Source organism: Ursus americanus, chromosome 9, assembly GCF_024610735.1.
Source record: "Ursus americanus isolate L20-20 chromosome 9, mUrsAme1.1.p, whole genome shotgun sequence".
In the NCBI taxonomy this organism is placed as follows: domain Eukaryota; kingdom Metazoa; phylum Chordata; class Mammalia; order Carnivora; family Ursidae; genus Ursus; species Ursus americanus.
The window spans coordinates 28,574,801-28,600,142 of NC_142135.1; the positions used below are offsets into that span (position 1 = coordinate 28,574,801).

Here is a 25,342-nt window from a genome sequence, read left to right on the forward strand (position 1 = left end):
ACATGACATATTCAATGTGCTAAATGCGAAAAATGTGCAGTCAAGAATATTTTATCCAGCAAGTCTGTCATTCAGAATAGAAGGAGAGGTAGAGTTTCCAGGACAAATAAAAACTAAAGGAATTTGTAAACACTAAACCAGTTGTACAAGAAATATTAGAGGGGATCCTTTGAACGGAGAGAGACACCAAAAGTAACAATCAGAAAGAAATAGAGACAATCTATAGGAACAGTGACTTTACAGGTAATACAATGGCACTAAATTCATCTTTCAATAATTACTCTGAATGTAAATGGACTAAATGCTGCAATCAAAAGACATAGGGTATCAGAATGGATTTTTTAAAAAAAGACCCAATGATATGCTACTTACAAGAGACATATTTTAGACCCAAAGACACCTCAAGATTCAAAGTGAGGGAGTGGAGAATAATTTATCATGGTAATGGACATCAAAAGAAAGTTGGAGTAGCCATCCTTATATGAGACAAACTAGATTTTAAACCAAAGACTGTAATGAGAGCTGAAGAAGGACACTATATCATTATAAAGGGGTCTATCCAACAAGAAGATCTAATTATAAATATTTATGACCCAACTTGGGATCAGCCAAATATATAAACCAATTAATAACAAAATTAAAGAAACTCTTTGATAATAATACAATAATAGTAGGGGACATTAACACCCCACTGACAGCAATGGACAGATCATCTAAGCAGAAGATCAACAAGGAAACAAGGGCTTTGAATGACATCCTGGACCTTTGAATGACACCCTGACCACCTGACACAGATGGATTTAACAGATATATTCAGGACATTTCATCCTGAAGCAGAAGAATAAACATTCTTTTTGCGTGCACATGGAGCATTCTCCAGATTAGATCACATGCTGCATCACAAATCAGGTCTCTGGTACAAAAAGATTGAGATCGTATCATGCATATTTTCAGAACACAATGCTATGAAACTCGAAGCCAACTACAAGAATAAATTTGGAATGACCACAAATACATGGAGGTTAAAAAGCATCCTACTAAAGAATTAATTGGTAAACCAGGAAGTTAAAGAAGAATTTAAAAATACATGGAAGCAAATGAAAATGAAACCAACGACAATTCAAAACCTTTGGGATGCAGCAAAGGTGGTCCTAAGAAGGAAGTATATAGCAATATAGACCTTCCTCAAGAAGCAGGAAAAGTCTCAAGTATATAAGCTAAACTTACACTTAAAGGAGCTGTAAAAAGAACAAATAAAACCTAAATCTAGCAGGAGAAGAGAAATAATAAAGATTAGAGCAGAAATCAATGAAATAGAAACCAAAAGAACAGAACAGATCAACGAAACTGGGAGCTGATTCTTTGAAAGAATTAATAAGATCGATATACTCTATACTCCTTGACAGACTTATCAAAAACAAAAAAGAAAAGACCTGAATAAATAAAATCATAAATGAAAGAGGAGAGATCACAACCAACACTGAAGAAATACAATTATAAGAGAATATTATGAGCAATTATATGCCAACAAATTAGGCAATCTGGAAGAAATGGATACATACCTATAAATATATAAACTACCAAAATTGAAACAGGAAGAAATAGAAAACCTGAACAGACCCATAACCAGCAAAGAAATTGAAGCAGTAATCAAAAATCTCCCAACAAACAAGAGTCCAGAGCCAGATGGCCTCAGGGGAATTCTACCAAGAATTTAAAGAATTAACACCTATTCTTTTGAAACTGTTCCAAAAAATAGAAATGGAAAGAAAACTTCCAAACTCATTCTATGAAGCAAGCATTACCTTGATCCCAAAACTAGACAAAGACACCACTAAAAAGGAAAATTACGGATCAATATCCCTGATGAACATGAATGCAAAAATTCTCACCAAGATACTAGTTAATGGGATCCAACAGTGCATAAAAAGGATTATTTACCACGACCAAGTGGAATTTATTCCTGGGCTGCAGGGGTGGTTCATCATCCATAAATCAGTCACTGTGATACACCACATTAATAAAAGAATGGATAAGAACCATATGAACCTTTCAATAGATGCAGAAAAACCATTTGACAAAATACAGTATCTTTTCTTGATAAAAACCCTCCACCATGTAGGAATAGAGGAAACATACTTCAACATCATAAAACCCATGTATGAAAGACCCGCAACGAATATCATCCTCAATGGGGAAAAACAGAGAGCTTTTCCCCTAAGGTCAAGAACATGACAGGGATGTCTACTCTCACCACTGTTGTACAACATAGTACTGGAAGTCTCAGCTTCAGCAATCAGAGAACAAAAAATAAAAGGCATCCAAATCGGCCAAAGAAGTCAAACTTCCACTCTTCCCAGACAATATGATATTCTATGTAGAAAACCCAAAAGAATCCACCAAGAAACTGCTAGAACTGATACAGAAATTCAGCAAAGTTGTAGGATATAAAATCAATGCAAAGAAGTCAGTTGCATTTCTATACACTAACAATGAAGCAGCAGAAAGAAAAATCAAGGAATTGATCCCATTTACAATTGCACCAAAAATCATAAGATACCTAGGAATAAACCTCACCAAAGAGGTAAAAGATCTGTACTCTGAAAACAATAGGACACTTAAGAAAGAAACTGAAGAAGACACCAAGAAATGGGAACACATTCAATGCTCATGGATTAGAAGAACAAATATTGTTAAAATATCTATGCTACCTAAAGCAATCTACACATTCAACGCAATCCCTATCAAAATACCATCAGCATTTTTCATAGAGCTGGAACAAACAATCCTAAAATCTGTATGGAGCCAGAAAAGACCCCGACTAGCCAAAGGAATGTTGAAAAAGAAAACCAAAGCTGGAGGAATCACAATTCCAGACTTCAAGCTTCATTACAAAACTGTAATAATCAAGACAGTATGCTACTGGCACAAAAACAGACACATAGATCAATGGAACAGAATAAAGAACCCAGAAATGGACCCTCAACTGTAGGGTCAACTAATCTTTGACAAAACGGTAAAGAATATCCAATAGAGAAAAGGCAGTCTCTTCAACAAATGGTGTCAGGAAAATTGGTCAGCCACATGTAGAAGAATGAAACTGGACTTCTTACAACATACACAAAAATAAACTAAAAATGGATAAAAGACCTAAATGTGAGACAGGCATCCCTCAAAATCCTAGAGGGGAACACAGGCAGCAACCTCTTCAACCTTGGCTGCAGCAACTTCTTGCTAGCCACGTCTCCAAAGGCAAGGGAAGCAAAAGCAAAAATGAACTATTGGGACTTCATCGGGATAAAAAGCTTTTGCACAGCAAAGGAAACAATCAACAAAACTAAAAGGCAGCCTAAGGAATGGGAGAAGATATTGGCAAATGACTTATCAGATAAAGGGCTAGTATCCAAGTTCTATAAGAGCTTATCAAATTCAACATCCAAAGAACAAAGAATCCAGTCAAGAAATGGGCAGAAGACATGAACAGACATTTCTCCGAAGAAGACATACAAATGGTCAACAGACAGATGAAAAAATGCTCCACATCACTTGATATCAGGGAAATCCAAATCAAAACCACAATTGATACCATCTCACATGGGTCAGAAGGGCTAAAATTAACTTGGGAAACAACAGATGTTGGCGAGGATGCAGTAAAAGGGGAACCCTCTTATACTGTTGGTGGCAATTCATCCAACATGTACCCCAATGTTTATAGAAGCAATGTCCATAATAGCAAAAATATGGAAAGAGCCCAGATATCCATTGGAAGATGAATGGGTAAAAATATTACTCAGCCATCAAAAAGAATAAAATTTTGCCATTTGCCACAATGTGGATAGAACTAGAGAGTATTATGCTAAGCGAAATAAGTCAGAGAAAGACAAATACCATATGATTTCACTCATATGTGGAAATTAAGAAACAAAACAGATGAACATAGGGGGAGGAAAGGAAAAATAAAATAAGATAAAAACAGAGGGAGGCAAACCATAAGAGACTCTTAACCATAGGAAACAAACTGAGGGTGGTTGGAGGGGAGATGGGTGGGAGAATGGGGTAATTGAGTGATGGGCATTAAGGAAGGCACTTGATGTAATGAGCACTGAGTGCTATATGCAATTGATGAATCACTAAATTCTACCCCTGAAACTAATAATACACTATGTGTTAACTAAATTGAATTTAAATAAACATTTTTTAAAAGTTAAAAAGAAAAAACAGGGGCGCCTGGGTGGCACAGCAGTTAAGCGTCTGCCTTCGGCTCAGGGCGTGATCCCGGCGTTGTGGGATCAAGCCCCACATCAGGCTCTTCCGCTATGAGCCTGCTTCTTCCTCTCCCACTCCCCCTGCTTGTGTTCCCTCTCTCGCTGGCTGTCTCTATCACTGTCAAATAAATAAAATCTTTAAAAAAAAAAAAGAAAAAACAGTAATGGGCCAAAATATTAATACAGTAAAAATAAATCCCAGAATGATGGCCATGCAGTTAGAAATGAATTAATTGATATTGTAGTAGAAGGCTCTAAGAATCACATCTTCAGAATAAAAATACACCAGGCAATTTCAGTTTAAAATCTAGAAAGTTCTTAAAACATAATAAAGCTAGTTACTTCTTAGCCAAGAAAAACAACTTGAAACTCCAGGAAAAACAAATGTGTACATGACAGTAATGATCCAAATATGAAGCTAACTAAAGTATGATACGATTTAGAGCAATTGGTAGATATAGGAGAATTCAATTGAACTTTGCTCTTGAAATATTACTCTTAGAGTGATATATGGATAAGTGGTATTGGTTTAGGGTTCCTCCTCTACCCAATCATACTACATGTGTGAGAAAATTTACACAACAGTAATTCACAATTAAAATACTAGAATCAACCTATAGACTAAATAATGTAACATTGCCAATGATGAAGCAATGACAAAAATCATGAAAAGAATAGGTGATAATTGAATATCAACAAATTGTAGGAGAGCTGATTGCCCACTTTTTCACAATTGTCATAATTATATAATATCTAATTAATTAATGTCAAATGGGTTAATTAAGAGATTTAAATCTGTTGGGGTGCCTGGATGGCTCAGTTAGTTAAGTGTCTGATTCCTGATTTCGGCTCAGGTCCTTATCTTGGCTCAGGTCCTGATTTTGGGATCATGGGATCCAGCCCCATGTCAGGCTCTGAGCTCAAAGGGGACATTCTCTCTCTTATCATATGGTTTCACTCATATGTGGAATATAAGGAATAGCTTGGAGGACCACAGGGGAAAGGAGGGAAAACTGAATGGGAAGAAACCAGAGAAGGAGACAAACCATGAGAGACTCTGGACTCTGGGAAACAAACTGAGGGTTACAGAGGGGAGCGGGGCGGGGGGACGGGGTAACGGGGTATTAAGGGGATGGGTATTAAGGAGGGCGTGTTGTGATGAGCACAGGTTGTTATATGCAAGTAATGAATCATTGAACACTACATCAATAAAAAAAAGGATTCTCTCTCTCCCTCTGCCCCTCACTCTGGTCTCTCTCTCTCTCAAATAAATAAATAAATCTTTAAAAAGATGTAAATCTATTGCTTAAAATTGAGAAGATAACCAAGAGTACTAAAATAGTAATATGAAGAAATGGGACATAAAGTAGGAAAGTAAGGGGAATACGATGCAGAAAAAGTACACCAAATTCCTCATTTTTATGGTGAGATACTGTGTAACTATGATTAATCATGAAATATAAGTACATTACTAAGAGTTCCAGGGGTAACCACTGGAAGCATTAAAAACAGAAATGTTTGAAAGTTAAAGGTTAAATATCTGGGGAAAGCAACTGAGACAGAGTGGAAAGAAAGGCGACTTTTGCTTTCCTTTCCACTTCCTTTTCTATTGCCTGGTCTTCTTTTCATTTTAATTCATTATTTTCTTAATATAAAAATAATAACCCATGTTATGTCCCCTTGAAGTCTGGGATTTATATTGAGCTGCAGAACTTGTATTTTGTGTGGAAAAATAATAAACAGATAAATAGACAATATAATTTCAAAAAGTTTTTGTTGCTACGAAGGAAATAAAACAGTGCAATGTGTTAGAGTGACTGGAGGGGGGATGACCAATTGAGGATGGGGGAGGGGAAAACAGGAAAGACCTCTCTAAGGACAGGACCTTCCACCCAGATAGTGAGCAAGAAGATGGGTTCTGAGGCAGAACAGTTCACTCAGATGGAAGACAAAATCAAAATCCCTAAGAATGGAAAACGCTTGGGGAATCCACAGAAAGAAATGCTAGAGAAATAAAGGGAAGAGAAGAGTAGTTATTGTAATGACTAATTTTTATTATAATTCCATTCTAGTGTGTCTCAGTTGTGAGTTGAGAAAGATTAGCTTTCTTGATAGAGAAAAATGGGATTTGGGGAGCATGCTAGTCTCATTAACAATACAAATACAGTTAAGTTTCTTGAATACAGATGTTAGGCACTCTGCCTGGTTTATTCTCCACTATATCTCCAGTACCTGGCTCACAGTAGGCATTTAATTAATGTTGATTAAATTAGGGGACTTGAAAATCATCTCTGAAGTGGACATTTGGGGGCTACATGTCACACCTCACCTAGTCAAGAATCTTATATTGGGTTTCTTTTTTATGCCAGATATTGTGCTAAGCACTAGATACAAAGATGAGACTCTGCCCTACTTGCAGAGAGCTTATAGTCTACCTGATTTATTAGATTTTACATCATAATTGTAAGCTTAAAAAACATTTGTACAGTGACCATAGATATAATTAAACCAATTATTCATGAAGTTTAAAAAAGTTATATTGGTATGAGAAAGGCCCTTAATGAATTACGAAAGGGGGGGTTCTCACAACAGGTGTAATACTTGTGTCCTTTCTAATTCAAAATTGAATTTTGGTCTTTATTTAATCATTTCCTACAGTACTGAATACTTAATAGTTCTCATTGCTATGTTCACGAAACAATATGCATTTCAAACTGTAGACGGGCTGACAGCTGTCTGAAAAGCTGGGGCAGTTTTTTTTCTTCTCCTTAATCAAAGTCAATGCAAAATGTGATGATTTCATTTAAAAATAAAATTGGATATCCAAAAATAGTTTTTTAAAAAATTTTGGGTGCAGCTGGTGTGACCACCCTCATGGAGTGATTTTGAAATTTACTTAATCTTTTCCTATTTATGGAGTCAGAGAGAGAAGGACAAAATTTTAAAATTACTAAAAATTAGCCAAGTCTTCAAAGAGGCTTTGTATATGAATAACATCTCGAGATGGTGACATAACTAGGATGGTAAGAAAGAGAAATGTTGAAATCTTAAGTAATAGACATTTGTGCCCATGATGTTTTTCTTTTTAAAATATACCTTTAAATATCATAATCATAACCACCCTCCAACAAATTGGCACAGTTTCTATAGCTATAGAACACAGTGGTATAACCTGTCTAGGGAAACATTTGCAATATGGATAAAAAGTTATAAAAATGTAAATGCTGTTTGACGTAGAAATTCTTTTAGAGTTATATCTTAAACGCTTCTCAAACTTATTCATCAAAGAAACTGATGATGCAAGTAAATGTGATTTCCTGCCATTCCCACACACCCTCCACTTACCCCTGCCCATTAGGCTCCCTACTCTTGAAGTGGCCTGCTGACAGCTTGAAATTTCTTTGAAACCCAGTTTTATATTTAAAATGTATTTCTCTGCTTGACTTATTTCACTTGGCATAACCCCCTCCAGTTCCATCCATGTTGATGAATAGCATGGAGGACATCAGGAGAAGGAAGGGAAAATTAAGGTTGGGGAGGACCAGAAGGGGAGATTAACCATGAGAGACTATGGACTCTGGGAAATAAACTGAGGGTTTCAGAGGGAAGGGGGGTGGTATTAAGGAGGGCACGTATTGCAATGAGCACTGGGTGTTATATGCAAACAATGAAGCATGGAACACTACATCAAAAACCAAAGTACTGTATGGTAACTAACATAACATAATAATCAATAAATACATAAATAAAATTTTAAAAATGCATGTATATTTTACATTCTACTCCACTACAAAATTATATATATTAAACATAAAAACAATAAGTTTATTCTATTGCTTCTTGCAAAATAAGGATGCCTGGGAAAATACAGCCTCCATTTGATTAGAACCAGAATAAGAATACAAGGATGTGCCAACAAGGATAGAAATGATAGTGCTCTTATAATTGAGATAAATCCTAAGCAATGAAGATCTGTCAAAAGAGAATGGCCCAATAAATTTTCATACTGCGGAATACTACACTCCAATTAAAAATTTTAGTGAGACTGTATATTAATTAACAAAAATAGGTAGATGATCATGAACTAGTATCAAGATAAAAAATAAAACTATTTTTATTTATTTTTCAAAAATATTTTATATATTTATTTGAGAGAGAGCAAGCACAAGCAGGGGGAGGGGCAGGGGGAGAGGGAAAAGCAGATTCTCCAATGAGTGGGGAGCCTGACGCAGGACCTGATCCCGGGACCCTAAGATCATGACCTGAGCCAAGTCAGACCCTTAACCACTTGAACCACTCAGGCACCCCCAAAATAAAACAATTTAGAGAGCTGATCCCATTTTTAAAATATATGCCTGTGTGTCTTTGTCTGTGTATCTCCCCAATTTAAAATATATATATTTACCCCTTAAGAATATTTCAGTAGAACCCTTATCCAAAGAATCAGTAAAAACATTTTAGCTTTATTTATTTGTTTGTTTGTTTGCTTTTAAGTAGGCACCATTCCCAGCAAGGAGCCCAACATGGGGCTTGAACTCAAGTCCCTGAGATCAAGACCTGAGCTGAAATCAAGAGTCAGACACTTAAGTGACTGAGCCGCCCAGGCACCCCAGAGTAAAAACATTTTAAATTAATTATTTTAATATGTTAGAAGACAAACTTAAGGCTCAAACTAAAAACTGCTTATCTATATACTACTGTATAATCAAAATATGCATTAATAATTTGTGTAATTTTTATTGGGACACTGCATATATGATTACAAGAATATAAATATGTACACGAAATATTATTAGTAGCTATCTTTATAGTATGCTATAACGGGTACATTTCATTCATTATTTCTTTTTTTTTTTAAGATTTTATTTATTTATTTGACGAGAGAGAGGCAGCGAGAGAGGGAACGCAAGCAGGGGGAGTGGGAGAGGGAGAAGCAGGCTTTCCACTGAGCAGGGAGCCCAATGCGGGGCTCCATCCCAGAACTCTGGGATCATGACCTGAGCTGAAGGCAGACACTTAACAACTGAGCCACCCAAGCACCCCTCATTATTTCTTTTTTGTTCATTTTCTGATTATTTCTAAAAAGAATATAAACTACACAAATATAAATTATATGTGTAAATAAGAATGGAATAGGTACTATTTTCATATTGATATCAAATTATTAAATGTTGGATTGCCTCAATGTTGTCTTAGAAGTCCATAATAATACAGAACAACATTAAGTTAATTATACACATACTAGCATTACCACTTCAAATCCTTACACAGAACATCCCCACACTTTCAACAACTTCATCCCACCCAAATTTCTCTCTTCCCATTAGTATTGTAGAAATACTAGTGTATCATAGGTGTTTTGTTTTTAGCAGGTGTTATCAGTAATTAGTTCTTTGAACTTAAAAGCAAAAGACGTCTACCTTCTTCCCAAGTAATACTAATCAGCGGCTGGGTTTCTTGCCACTGTGAACAATGATTTTCAGACATTTATAATCCTGTACCAGTGTAGAAAATAGAATTTGAGCATACTCCAGTATATGTTTATTTATTTAAAGTATATCCATATGTAATACACTGCACATTATTTCTAACCATGTCCCTTCTTTCATCTAGTCATAGTACAGCACCAGATGGATTCTCCCAAAACATGCCAGATTATGTCACTAGAAACCTCCAATGATTCCCTACCTCACTTAGAACAAAAACCAAAGTCTTTAAAATAGCTCTGTAGGCCATATACAATCTGGTTCTCACCTTTTGGTCCCCCTCATTGATTCCATTTAAGGCACACTAGCCTCCTTGCTATTCCAATAGCATAAAAGTCATATTTCTGACTCAAGACCCTAGCATGAGTGTCAAAGCTAGAGCAGGGTGAGAAGGGCATTCACAAGGGGATAGAGGAGTAGACTGCAGTGGGGAATTAGAGCTCAAACAGGATGAGAAAGGTGTCCACAAAGAGGGCAGCCTGACATGCTGTGCCAGTATCCAAGCAGCAAGGGAAAGGCTCCACTTGTTGGGAGAAGGAGCCTGCCACTGGATGTCAGAGCCTGAGCAGGGTAAGGACAGCATCCATGTGGACAGGTAGCTTGGCACTGTGAGTTGAACCCAAAGCAGAATGAGGTAAGCATCGTTGCATTGTCACAGGGTGTCAGAGCCCAAATAGGGGGATGGAGGAATTTGTGCAGGAGGGGATGGCAATGGAGATGGGAGATTTGCTGCATACCCAGATTTATCAAATAAACACATAAAGAATATTTTGAACCAGTTTTCTTACTAGTGGAAAAGGGAAGTAAAAATATAAGGAGGAAGAAAACTAGAATATGTGCATATGTGTATGCATGCACACATACACATTTATTTCTTTCTCAATCCATATATATTCTAAAAACCATGAGTCCACACTGATACTTCCAGTTCCAATCCAATACCGCAAGGTTCATTTTACACACACACACACACACACACACACACACACACACACACACACGTGCATGCCCTGCTAGCTCTGTCTGCTGTGAGGGCTGGAACAGAAACATCCCAGTGGTATACTGAGCACTCCCAGGGCCCATATCTTGGTGTCCAAATACTGTTGTCCAAAAGGATCCAATATCCTTGAGATCACCTCGTTTCGGCACTGGGAGAGGGAAAGTGCAAGAGGCACCTTTGCTCCCGAAGGTAAGCAAGTGTTCAAAAAATGAAGGGGGCATGTCAAAAGGATTCAAAAACTCATTTGAAGGGGGCTCCATGAACAAATCAGGGAGAGGGACAATTTGAGCATCTACATAAAAATGTTAACAAATTGTAACACACTGAATAAAGCAGGAAACTATGAGTCAATAGAGATATGAATTAGCAAGTAATTCAATTATTTTGATGAGGAAAAGATATTTATAGAGTTTCAAAATATCACCTGTAAAATATTTATTCATTATGGGAGGGAAACAGTAACTTTGAAGTTAAGAAGCCTGGTAGACATCACCCTAATCAAAGTGATCAAAGTGAATGTCATTAGTAATGGGACAAACTGATATCACGTGACAGCTGATAGGATCCAATGAAAATATAGCATCACTTCACTGATACTCCTGCCAAAGGCTCGTAACCTGACTCTAATCATGAGGAAACATTAGACAAACTTCACTAAGAAGACTTCTAGAAAATAACTGGCCTGCAATCTTCAAAAGGCTCCAAGTCATGAAATTCAAGGAAATACTAAGGAACTTGCTCCAAACTGAAGAAATCTAGAGTCATGACAACTAAGTCATAGGACTTAGTAGGAATCTGACTTTGCTATTTTCAGCAGAAGGACATTATTGGGACTACTGGTGAGACTTGACTGGGTTTTGAGGATTAGTTGGTAGTAATATACAATATTAATCTTCTGATCTTGGCGGTTGTATTGTGATTATGTAGGAGAATGTCTTATTTGTGAAAAGTACATAAATGTATTAGAGAGCAACAGGTCACCAAATTACACTCAAATGGTTATCCCCCCAAAAAAGTAAACAGGTTTCCTTCTTATACTTACAAATTTTCTATAAGTTTGTGATCATTTTAGAATTTTAAAAGATTATTGAAAAAAGAAAATGCAATTCAGGTCATGTCATTCCTTCCCGCAGAAATTGCTTCCTACCCCTCACTGCCCTCAGGATACAGTTATTGTATAATCAGGTTACTTGCCACATTTCAGTCTTTCTTTCAGTTCCTGGATTACATCATGGTCCTTCGTATCACAGAGTCTAGGACTTGCTGTTCCCTTTTCCTGAGACATGTTTCCTCCACTCCTTGCTAAGCTTCAAGGTCTCAGCTTAAATGCACTTCTCTAGTCTAGGTACGGTTTCCCTGTTGTCTCTCACCTGGGCTCTACATTCCTCCTTTGCAGGACTTTCCGTGATTGTAATTAATTGTTTGCTCAACATATGATTATTCCTCTAATAACTTACAGGAGTTCTGTGACCTTATCTGTTTTATTTGCAGTTTCTTCTGGGTGCTGTACAATGCCTAGTAGACAAACATAGGTAAATATTTAATATACTAAACTTCAGAGCATTCTTTGAAACAGGAATTGTTCCATATTTCAATTATTAGGATGCTGAAACTTAGAAAGATTAAATGTTCAAAGTCATAGAGTGATGGGAAGAATCACAATTAAAACCCAAGTCTTTCTGGTTCTAAAATCCATGCTCGTAAGTAACCAACTCTTAATTTTGCCCTCCTGGTTCCCTTTTCACTTTCTGTTTCAAAAAGCTCTTAGACAATGTAACCTTAGATTGCATGCTCTCTTTTCCTCCTGAAGGACTTCTGCCATGGTCTCTCCCCAGGAAAGAACTTTTTCCAAGGTAGTATTACTGTTCTACACCTATAAACTCAGCAAGATTGCATTCTTCCACACGAAAGGGGAATTCAAGAGGTCTAACTGGCAAACCTGATCAGCTTAAAACTAACATTTTGTGACAGTGAGAGAGTGATCCATTCAAGTAAAAATGCACTTGCCTGGTAGAAAAAGAAAAAGAAAACTTTATTAGGGAAAAATGGAAGGTAATTGTGGATATGATTAAAGAGACTGCACCTTCTCTGAGCAAATAAATAGGGTATTCTCAAAATTTTGCATATAATTTGTGTATGGAGCTCCTGCTTGCAATCCCTTTTCATTTGATGTGAGATCCATTTCACTAGTGAGTGTGTATGTTTGCGTCTATCTAGTCACTTAATTCCCTAGACCATGCACCAGCCCCAAAAGTGCACAATTATGGATTTGGTGCCTTTTTCTTGTGTTTCTGCTACCTTGATTACATAACTTGAAAGAGTTGATACAGGATGTACTGTATGGTGACTAATATAACATAATAAAAAATTATTATTAAAAAAAGAAAGATACATGCATAGCATACAGGGCTGGTCACAAAAATGATGCTGAGTACATGGCTTGATTTTTTTCGTACTTCTGTCGATCTATTTTTATTCCAAATCAAAGGAGTAGTGGCCACAGGAAACTTTGAAGAAGACTTCTTTGTCTGGTGGAATCTTGCTTGCTTTGCATGTGTTACTCCTTTCTCATCAGTGCCTAACAGAAGTGTGAGCCACAAAATAACACATGCCTCTAACATCCATTACATGTTAGATGTCCAACAGTCTGGCAAGACAATTACTTTGAAGCATGATAAGGGAGATGGAGGACATGGCATTGGGCTAACACCTGAAAAATAAGTAGGGTCGTGATAAGTAGAAGATAACTGAGCATGTCTGGAGTCAGAGTAACAGTGGTCTAGCTATTGAGGGTAAAATCCTCTTTGGGCCCTTAAGGGTAGCTTTCTAATTCACAAAGAGTGGAGGGCTTCAGAGCAAGAGAGATCAGGAATGGAATCTCTAACTGGCCATTTAACAACTGTGCAATGTTGAATAAATAATTTCACCTCTTCACCTCAACTTCTCATTTGTAAAATAGAGATGGAAAGGGTTGTAATGAGCTAGTGACTCACTCCATTTCCAGCACAGAGTAGAACCAAAAAATCCTGTTTCTGCCTTCACCTTGAATACTTGATATCTGGAAAAGGAAAACCAGCAAGTGAGAGGAAGAAAATGAATTACGAGGACACCGGGAATCATATGCAGTTCCAAATGGCAGACAGTGGCAGTGTGTGGTGGCAAGATTTGGTCTGGTTTTAAACAAGACAGTAAGATTCTGGCATAGTTCACCACAATCTCCTGGTCTCATCACATGTTAAAATAAGAATCTGGAAGTCTACTGATATCAACATCATGGTCTCTACAACCGTCCTCCAGTGATCTACAAAGGAAGCAGCTTCAACAGAATTGCCAAGTGACATTTCTAGATAGAAAAGTAAAGCAAAAAAACAGTGCAGAGGACATACTTAAGGATATATTTAACACATCCCATCCTATTATATAATTATTATATAATATATATTATTATATAATATTATATATTATATATTATTATATATTATTATATATTATATTATTATATATAATATATAATATACATTATTATATATTATATTATATATAATATATAATATATATTATATATAATAATTATATAATTACAGCTGACATTTATTAAGTGTTTGCTTCATGAAGCACTTTACAAGAATCTCACGAACTCTTGTCAGTAACTCTAGGAAGTAAATCCTGTGATACTTTCTGGTGGTGATCAGCTCTACCAAGCTCTCTTGTAATCCCTTCCTCCTGCCTATCAGGATCACCAGGCTCTAACATATCAGTCATTCTCTATTGCATTCTCAAGGGAAGTAGAGCTGAGTATTCTGAGACAGCCTAGAAAGATATTCCCTATTGCGAGGAAGGCTAGACTCCTGCCCCCTTGTGTCCTCTGAATGGGGACTAGGAACCTGCTGCCTGCCCTGCCCTGCCCTGCCCTGGTGTCCTGCATGGCATTTCAGCATCAGTACTGGGGGTATTTGGGCCTTGCTTTCTTCTGCTACCATCCCGAAGTACCACCATCCTCTTGGAACATGATTAAACACTTCAAAAAAATTTTTACGGGTGAAAACCTGAGACCCAGAGAAGTTATATAACTTACCTAAAGCATTTACCTGGTAAGTGGCAAATCTGAGATATAATCAAGCTAATGTGATTAGATTCATATTCATGAAGCTGTATCATTAAGAAAAAATTAAATAAAAAAGCATTTTGTCTTAAAAATGTAGCTATCCTAGAATGTAGCTATAAGCTTCGAAACCAGATTATGGTTTACTAAAGACTTGAAAGATTATCAATGTAAACTTAAAACTAGTGCTAAAATTTTCTTGTGTTTGCCTTTTCCAAAAATGATTTCCACCACAATTTGAAAGTCTAAGTAATTTTGAAAATCTCTTTGGAGAAGGCTGGAATCAGGGGATAATTAAAGAGTAAAAAGTACATGAGAAAGTAGTACGTCAAGGCTCTAAGAGGAATAGCTGTCCGAAGCGTCTAGATCAAGGTTGTTCTCTATCCATCTATTTCCCCACTTAGCTATTTCATCTTCTAGTGACTTGGATGCCCCCTAAAATTTCAGGTATTCTTATACACATACACACACATATGTACACGTGTATGTGTGCACACACAATCACATCTGGTAACTCAGAAGTTACTACCAAGCATAGGAGCGGGCTTATCTGCCAGATTTTTGGTCAGCATAAGTATTTAAAAAAAATATTGATAAGCTCATTTAAAGCTACATATGAATAATGAAATATAATAAACACCAACCTTAAATAGAGGGCATAATTACAGAGAAACATTTTCGAGTAATTTTCAAAAAAATGTTAAGTTCAAAATAAATTATAGGTTAGTAATTCCCACTACCTCTACTGTTCAATTTAATTCAATAGATAGTCATTGCACATCAACATCATTAAACAAAACCACAAAGACTTAAAGGAGGGGAGAGGTTATTCACGTGGCGATGCAGAGAACATTCCAGGCAGAAACACTGTCAGGTCACAGATGCTAAGGTGGAAGCATAACTAGTATGTTTGCATGTGTGTGTGTGTGTGTGTGTGTGTGTGTGTGTCTGTGTGTATGTGTGTAAGTGTGTCTGTAGATAGGTGTAAAATCAGTATATTCTTTGGCTTTGGCCTGAGGAGTGAAAAATTAATAACTTTACCTTGTGTGTTGATTTGTGTTTTCCTAAATTAAGCTGAAACATAAAACTTCAAAACTAGTTATTGGAAATATTTTTGAAACACACATGTTGAGCTAATTCTTCTAGAAGAAATAAAAAGGGTTTGAGAAGTGAAGGAATATAAGAGAGACAAGAGAGCTCGTGCTTCTGGTAGGCTCAGTGGATCAGGAATGGTCTCAGCACCTGCTACCGTCAGCTGTCAGCACAGTCCTCTGCATGTAGACACCTGAGAGAATTCAGGCTACGAGATTTAGAATGCTCTAAGAAGACTGCGGCTTTCCTGTTTGGAATTTTGGTCACAAACAAGAGAAAGCTTCCAAAAAATCAACGTTGTGCTTTGCAGAACATGAACATCCTCAGGCCATTCTGGATGACATTTATAACAGATGTCTAGTTAGCAGCTACACATTCTCCTCTTCTTTGCATCTCTAATGAAAGCATCTGTGATCATTGATACAACAATCTCTCTTCCAAACATGGAACATTAGATCCTGTATAATACAGCTTATGTAATTCATGTATGTATGTATGGACATGTATACTTTTTTCTCATGAGATCCCTGCAGCAACCTTGTGAGGTTCACAGAACAGTTGCAAGCTCCATTTTACTGTTGAAGTATCTGGCCAGGGTATCTGCATATATGTGGGCAGGTCACTCACCATACAAGGAGACCAGACGAAGGGGCAAGAGAGGGCTGAGATCCATCTCACGTTCTGTTCACCAAGCTTAGTGTCTGTGGGGATACACAGGCCCAAAGGGTGTGCCTTTTCCAGTTTGCCCAAAGACACAGGCTAGCTGTAGCCCTATATCTGGATCTTGGAGGGATTAAACAACTTACCCCAGGGCCACTCAGGAACCAGCGACCTCTCTTTCTCTCTCTTTCTCTCCTAATCGAGCTTCTCTTAAGTTTGTATTTCTCTATAATACACTGAAACAGACTTTCAGGCATTGTTTTTGTTTTGTTTTTTTCCCCAGGCATTGTTAACACAGATAAAAAGCCTTTATTCTCGGAGCACTTACAAGCATAAGTTCATTGATTTTCACTCCCACTTTTAGGTCTTTTTCTAGTTTTATTTCTGCTTTTTCTTAATTGGACAGCCTATAGAGTTTGCTACACAAGTTAATACAGATCCTCGGTAAAGCAAAGGGCTTTAGAAATCCCTTATAAATTTAAGCTGTATAAATATGTGAATATCAATTACATAAGTAGATGGAACGAAAATTAAATACTATCACAATTTTATTATAAGTAGTGTTTCTGAATGATTTATTTGACATGTAAAATGTGGCCTCATTTATTATATAAGATGTTTATATCCTTGAATTTCACTGAGTAGATATTCATACTTTGAGATTTATATATCCATGAGGTCTCTCAAGGAGGGAGGAGTTGAGTAAGAATATCTATGAAACTTTGCTCACAGTTTGACATTTGTACTCCCCCTTAATCTTACATGTGATCCTCAAAAATTTGAAAGGTAAGGAACCACTACATCCAGGCAGCCTCCCCCCTTCTTCAGTCTGAGTTAGATGCCTCCTTCCATTCTTTGAGACTTCCTCTCTGAGGGCCTCATCACACTGCTGCCTCTGATCATGTGTTTACTTTTCTATCACCCTCAATTAATGATAAATCTGGGGAACAGAGAACTTGTCTTTTTTGTTTATGTATTCACAACACCCAACACTTAGTGGGAAAGCAATAAATATTTGCTGAATGACTAGATGAATAAAAGAGAAGACAATGGAGGTTTGTCCCAAAGACTTAAATTCAGAAGCAGGGTGTGGGCTTTAAACTCTCATTCAGAAATCGTTAGAAGATAGAAGACAGTCAGACAGACAAAAATTCAGAAGACACACAGATACATAGACACAGACTGGTTGAGACAGCTCTTAACCTGTTTTGAGTCCTCAAGGTGAGTGTATGGAAAGGGGAGTAGGAAAGAGATGAAAGCATGACTGAGTGTGATGAAAAATGAAGGAGGAAATACGTATGTAGGAGCAATGAAAATATCAATAACCATATCTCTGGTCTAGTAAACTTGAAAAGAGGTATCATGAACTAAGAGTCTGAAAGCATAAGTTTCAGTCCTCTCTCTCCTCATCCAAGATAGGGACCAGCAACTCGACCTTCTCAAGCATCAAACTCCCCATTGATAAAACAATGAGATTAAACTAAAGTCCTTTCTAACCCTAACTCTCCACCGACTATAAAGCTTTCATGACTAGAAGTCAGTTTTTTACATTTCTGTCAATGTTCCAGAAGGGGGCAGCATTTATTCACAGTAGTAAAACCAACAAAAAGTTTTTACTTTAGCCAGTCTTCAAAGCAGTAAAGATTGGGAAGTTGGGTGAAAGAGATATTTAAACTCTTTCTTGAATTTTGTGTCAGTACGTAAGAGTGCCAAGAGTAGGAAAGGGGGTGGTGTCTACTTTGCTGTGTGAGTATTTAGTGAGGAACCAGTCAAATGCCTCTGTGAGGAAAAGATCAGTCCTTGTGTAACTCACCATTGAATCCCCGATGCTGAGTGCAGTTTCTAGCACATAGTAGTTACTTAATAAATGAATAACTGATAAAAAATGGGGATGGAATGGGTTTCCAGGGCAAGTCTCAAGCATAAGTGTGAGGTAGGCAAATCTATCATCAGAGCTTCTCTCCGTATATCCTGTAGGTTCTAGGGCTCATGCCTTTTTCACGACCTAAATGCAATTCTGTGCACCTACAGAACTATTTACCCTTGCACCCCTGTCCTTTAAAGTTATTGATCATCTACACATTTACTTAACAAATATATTGAACACCTGATATGTACTAGATTTTGGTCTGCCTTCCCTGCCCTGACAAAATACACACTAATTAACCTTACGCTCGAAGGTATACTTCTTAAGGGTAACTGTATTAGAAAGCAGGGTTAGGGCTGGGATTAATCTTTTAATATATGCAGAGAGATGGACTTTGTAACACAGAAAATGAGTCACTAATACTGGACCCACCAGGTAGAGAAGGTGATAATTTGGGGCAAGAGGACTTGTTCAATTCCCCAGGACACCTGCCACCTCCATTCTGTTCTACTGGTCAGTTTATTCTTCCACAAACACCACAGTATCTTGATCCTTGTGGCTTTACAATAAGTCTTGAAATTGAGTAGCATCATTCCTCCAACTTGGTTTCTCTGTCAGTGTTGTGTTGGCTATCCTGGGTCTTTGCCTCTCCGTGTAAACTTTAAATTGGTTCGTCCACAAAATAACTTTCTGGGTTTTTGATTCAGATTGCATTGAATCTACAGATCAAATTAGGAAGAAGAGACATCTCAATGATATTGAGTCTTTCTATCAATTGAACATGAAGTAACTGTTCATTTATCTAATTATGCTTTGGTTTCTCTCATCAGATTTTTGTAGTTTTCCTCATATAAATCTGGTATATATTTTGTTAGATTTATAACTAAGTATTTCATTGGGGAAGGGGTGATAATACAAAAGTACTATTTGTGTACTTCAAATTCCACTTGCACATTGCAGGCAGATAAGAAAGCAACTGGCTTTTGTAGATTAACTTTGTATCCTGCAACCTCGCTACAATAGCATATTAGTTCCAAGCATTTTTGTTGATTCTTTTTTATTTACTACATGGACAATCATGTCATCTGCAAACAAAGACATTTTATTTTTTCCTTCTCAATCTGTATATCTTTTATTTCCTTTTTTTGTCTGAATGCATTAGCTAGGAGTTCTAGTACAACGCTAAAAGGAAGTGGCAAAAGGGGACGTCCCCTTGCCTCTTCCTAAACTCAGTGGGAAATCTTAGAGTTTCTCGCCATGGAATATGAAGTTCACTGAAGCTTTTTGTAGATGTTCTTTATGAGGTTGAGGAAGTTCTCCTCTATCCCTAGTTTGCTGAGAGTTTTGTGCTTTTTTAAATCATAAAAATAATTATAATAATAATTATTGGTGTTGGATTTTATCAAATGCTTTTTCTGCATCCATTATGATCATTTGATTTTTCTTATTTTTCTTCTTTCTTTTCAAACAATGGATTTGATTTGCTAGTTTGTTTTTAGACAGATTACTAAACTCTCCAATGCATCTATTTTCTCTTTCTCCAAAACTAGAATAATAATCCTTGTCCCAGATATTCCTCTAAAAGCCCTGTGCTGCCATTCTGCGAGAATGGTGAAGGCGCATCAGCTCAGGAATCAAGCCTGATTTTGAACCCAGCTGTGCAACTCTCCCACTACATACACCTGGGCCAGTCATTCACCTGCCTGAGTACATTCACTCACTTATTTACCATGGAAACACTAAAGACATCCAAAAATGGCATTTAAAAGCAGCTTCTCAAAATTTTGATTAGACCACTAACTTGCTTATTTCTGTTGAGATGATTAAATGCACTATGCATGTGAAAGCACTTCTTTTTTCTTTCTTGCTGTCCTGAAATTGCACTTCCAAACAAAGCATCATCAATCAAGCCTTGCCCTGCATTCTGTTTTCTAGAAAACTTGAGCCATGACATTCATTTTAAGTACCATTATTATTAGAAATATCATCACAGCATTTTTTTTCTTTTCATTCATTTCCTGTTTTAATTTGTTGACTATTCATCAAGGCTATCCCTAGGGAATAATTTTATTCAAGTGAAATCAGGTTTAAAAGGACACCAATGATAGCTCAGAGGAAGAAAATACAACCCAAAAAGGCAAATATGAAGAATAAAGATTTGTCTGTAAGAATGGAGTAGCTGCCCCTTCTGTTCCAGTAACTCCTCTGCTTTAGCAACCATCTGACTAGAGCTAACACTCCCCACTGAGTCCCCCACCAAAAGTCTGCCATAGGAACTGTCCAGTTACTCGATTCCTTGAGGTGGGTGCCTGGCTATAAACACACATATACCCTGCCCCCCTCACCCCATATGTGGCCTAGAGCAGTTTCTCAAAGTTTAAGGCCATGGTTCCTTAATTTTTCTCTTTTGTAGATCTTTTCATAAAAGAAAGTCCTCTTTGTCATAAAATATAGAAATTACATAATTTCAGAGTAAATGGTCTTCCTTTCAATTATATAAATTTAGCCCTAAGAAAAAGTCCCTAGATTCTCCTTATTTTTCTCATTTTACCTCATACCAGTGAAGTTTTGTTGCACTCCTGTGTTTGGAAACCATTGGCAGAGGGACAAAGTCAGTTAATAAGCTAGAGGACTGGAAAAGGCTGACTCACCTCACCAAGGTGAGGAATGTTCCAGTATAGGCAAATACCAGGAAATACTCAATTCAAAAAGGACAGTTTGAACTAACTTCAATATTTTAAGTAATTAATTAAGACCACCACACATTTAATAGATGTTACAGCAAAGAAGAGGGTGTTTGTTGGTCGAGGTGTCTGGACCTTCTTTTCTTCCTTTTGCAGAGATTATCCCTACAACCCAAATTGAAGGCCCAATTTTTCATTGCTTTTACGATTATTATTTCAATATAATTTTTCTCCAATATATATGAGATATTATGGCCAATGCCATGGGGCACTGAGTAAGATTAACCCATGAATATGTCTTTGTTTGTTTTGAGAACGTGACCCTTTTCAGTGGCTCTGTGGCGTTGGTAGAGTGTGGAGTTCTCAGTGTTTTAGGTATCACCCAGAGCAGGACCAGACGTGGTCCCTCCCCTTGAAGTCCTAACTTCCCAACTTTAAATACATATAGCACACATAGTATCAAAGATATGGGGCATACCGAGATGTTAGTTTTATATTTGGTTTTGGTGTCTGTTTTAATTCCCTAATAGAAAAAAAGGAAGGAAGGAATGTGGATGGGAGGTGAAGATGGAGTGAGGGAAGAAGGGATTAAGAGAAGAGGGAAAACAATGGTGGTGATTCCCAGAAAGAAGGGCAATGGCTGGTGGGAGATTTATGGGAAGTGAGAGCCCTGACCCTGCCCAGCTTGTCCGGGAATTCTCCCTGCTGGAGGGTGATTTGTTAACTGCTGTCTGAACAGCCTTTCCAGGGAGTCAATTTTGGACTCTGATCCTCACATTTAGAATCATCAAAGCCAAGCCAAGGTTGTTTTCCAGGAATAGGGTTTTATAGGATGAGGCTACTTCATGCATTGTGTGGTAATTGGTAAATATTCCACTTCATATTTAAGAACAGAGTCAGGACAGAAGTAAAGGGGTAATATTACCATAACTTGGAAAGCACTAATTTAAAGAAAAAATTCCCTTTCTTTCTTCCAGCATAGATATGGCCCCACGTGACTGCGGGTATGAAATAGTTAAACACTCAAACCTCTGAACTTCTAAAGTCATGAGGAACTTTCATTGATGCTTCAGAGTAAGTACTTCGACATGAGTGCTTCTGTTTAGTAAACTACTTTTCAGTTAGGAAACATAAATAATAACCATAGTAATAGTAATAGCAGCTAGCATGTACTAAACTCTTCCCATGCCAGCCACTGTCCTTTAACAGTGATATCATATGTGATATCACATTTAGTCCTCACAATATCACAGAAAGTTAGTTAATATAATAATATCCATTCTACAGATGAGGAAACTGTATTTCAGAAAGTTCAAGTAACTTGTTCAAAGTTAGATAACACAGGTGGAGCCAGGGTTTCTAGCCTAAGCAGTCTAACTGCAGAGCCCCATGTCTTATGACAGTTAAATATTTTCTTCCATTCAAATAGTCTTTTCTCACTACAATGGAAAATGCATAAAATATCTTTTCAGTCACTCTGAGCTTTAAATTCAGATAATAGACATAGATTTAATCACGATGTATGACCTTAGAAAAGTAGCTAAATTTCTCAGATCCTAGGTTTTTGTTTGTAACACAGAGATAATCACACCACTTTTCAAGATTACTGTGAAAGCAAGAGGCAATACACGACAGCCATTTAATACATGGGAAGTATATTACCATAGCACTGACAGATACAGATTGTCAAGTTTAAAAAGGAAAAGCAAGCAGACAATGAAAGCCCAGACACCCAGGACAGATATCCATGATAAGGGATAACTGGTAGTAGATCACCTTCAGAAATATTGAAGGAATTGATTTCCCTTAAGCAACTCAGTTGATAAAGTAAACTTTGAGTATACTTGCAAAATAAGAAAGATATCAGTAATAACATAAAAACAAAAATAAAAACAAAACAAACAAAAAAAGATAATCAGTTGACCCTGTACAATGAAAAAATGCAAAACCCAAACTATGAGAAGGTATTATGCTCTGAGGCATAGCAAACCAAATTAGTTCACATAGTGAAGGAGGAAATGAAGTTTGTGTCAGAACCCATCTGTCTGTCATATATAATGCAAGATCCACAAAAGTAGCTTACGTTAAACCAGACATAGTTCTCACCCTACGTTGTGGAGGAGTCATCTCTGTGACTCTAATTGTTGCAATGAAGCTCCAGGTTAAAGCATCACTCTAAAAACACTAGACTGAGGGCACATCCACTGGCTATTCCAGTCAAGAATCCCATGTGCAGTATGAAAACAAGCAGATAACAGACCTTTAAGAAGATCCCTTTGGCCAGGTCTCCAGCCTTCTCGTGCTCTACATTCTCTAATGTCATTTCTCAGTCCAGTTAGTTGAGTTTCACAGCCTTTCCACAGTGGTTGCACTAAAGATCTAAGATGAAAGGGGGAAAAATTAGGTACGGGAAAGTGGAAATGACAGCACAAATAGCAAAAGCACAATCTAAAATAGCCTGAGAGTGGATCTGTTGTACTACAAGCAGAAATCTCTATAAACATTTGCTTTCAAAAGTTGGATTCTTCTATTCTATAGGTCCCTATTTTCACACTGCATTGTAATGAAAAGGTAAATTTATGAAAATAAGACATATTCTTTCCTCATTTGTTTTGTGTACATAAAATGTGCAGAATTTTAAAAATTCAGTTAATTAAACTTGCAGTTGTTAGATTTACTTAAATGCTGCCTACTAATCTTAAGGTCTTTGGGGGGAAAACTGCATTCCCAGCTTTTTTGGAGAGACCCTTCAGAAAGGCTTCCATTCACCAAATATTACTACATATATCATAAACTGGTTTTGAAGACAGCTATTAGAATATAAAAAATATCATTGTGACTATATTTCTCATTTTGCCCTGTGCCATGGCATTTTAATCTGCTACTAAACACTTGACCATCTAGTAGGCACTCAATGGATATTTGTTAAATAATAGGAAGAAATTGGGGGTGATTGGTGGCTCGTCTGACTCTTGATTTTGGCTCAGGCCATGATCTCAGGGTCGTGAGATTGAGCCCCACATGGACTCCATGGATCCTGCTTAAGATTCTCTCCCGCTCCCTCCACCCACCTCCCTCCCCTGATGCTTGCCTCTGGAAAAAAATAGGAAGAAAGTGGTAAGGAGTTTTAAATGACATTTCATAATAATTAAGAACAAGGGCTTTCAGATCAAATGGACCTGATAATTTACTAATCTGTACCTTTGAGCAAGTTTTTTTTTTAATTTTTATTTATTTATTTGAGATAGAGCGAGCACAAGCAGGGGCAGGAGCAGAGGGAGCAGCAGACTCCCCACTGAGCAGGGAGCCCGATATGGGGCTCGATCCCAGGACCCGGGGATCATGACCTGAGCTGAAGGCAAGACACTTAAGCCACTGAGCCACCCAGGCGCCCCACTGAGCAAGTTTTTTAACTTCTCAAAGCCTCAGATTTTTTCATTAAAAAAAGCGTCAATATGTAATTAACCATTGGCTAGTCATTTAGATTAATGAGTGAATTCATATAAAACTCTTAGCTCAGACTATACTCATGGCTAGTGCTAAAAATTGTTAGCTATTAACACTTTCATGCTTTATCTTAGGCAAATAATACAATTCTTTAATCTGCTAATATATATTAAGTCTTTTTGTCATAATATCGAGCCTTATGTCATTGCCAAACACCACGCTTTTTGGAGACATGTGGGACTTATCAATAAACAGATGAGAAGAAAGTCTCAGAATTTGACTTATTCATGGTTTCATGGAAGATTATTGATAGCATGGAAGTGGATTTAACAGCAGAGGGCAGAGCACTGAGACCACGAGGGAGAGAATAATTCACTCCTAAGAGAAAAAAAGGAAAGGTGTCTGTCATTTTCTGATGCTGAGCCTCATAATATCTCTGACAGGCACCCCTGAACAAGTTCACATTACAGAACTCAGTCATCCCTAATAACAGTTACATGGGAAGAAGAAGAGGGACTTTTTTTTTTTCTTGAAAAGGAAGAAGACGGAAAGAGGAGAAAGAAGCAGAAAAATTCACTATACATAAAGCAGAGAAAATCAAGGTGGGTCTATGGGGAGCAGAGCAGTATAGTAGAGAGAGAATGGGCTTTATAACAGGATAAATCTAAATCTGGTTTTTCTAGCTCAGTTATCTGCTACCTAAGCTAAGTACCTATTGCTGTTTAACAATTTGTGCTTC

The 25,342-nt window shown here is 37.2% G+C and overlaps 1 protein-coding gene across 9 annotated transcripts in view; it reads right to left on the bottom strand.

Moving 5' to 3' along the window:
- The window catches only part of EMC2 (ER membrane protein complex subunit 2), a 540,022-nt gene that overhangs the window by 280,026 nt on the left and 234,654 nt on the right, over window positions 1-25,342 (bottom strand). For all 9 annotated transcript variants that reach the window (XR_015725757.1, XR_015725760.1, XR_015725759.1 and 6 more), the window contains one exon: window positions 23,417-23,535. The gene's annotated coding sequence lies outside the window, so the exon portion shown is untranslated. The remainder of the gene's footprint in view (window positions 1-23,416; window positions 23,536-25,342) is intronic.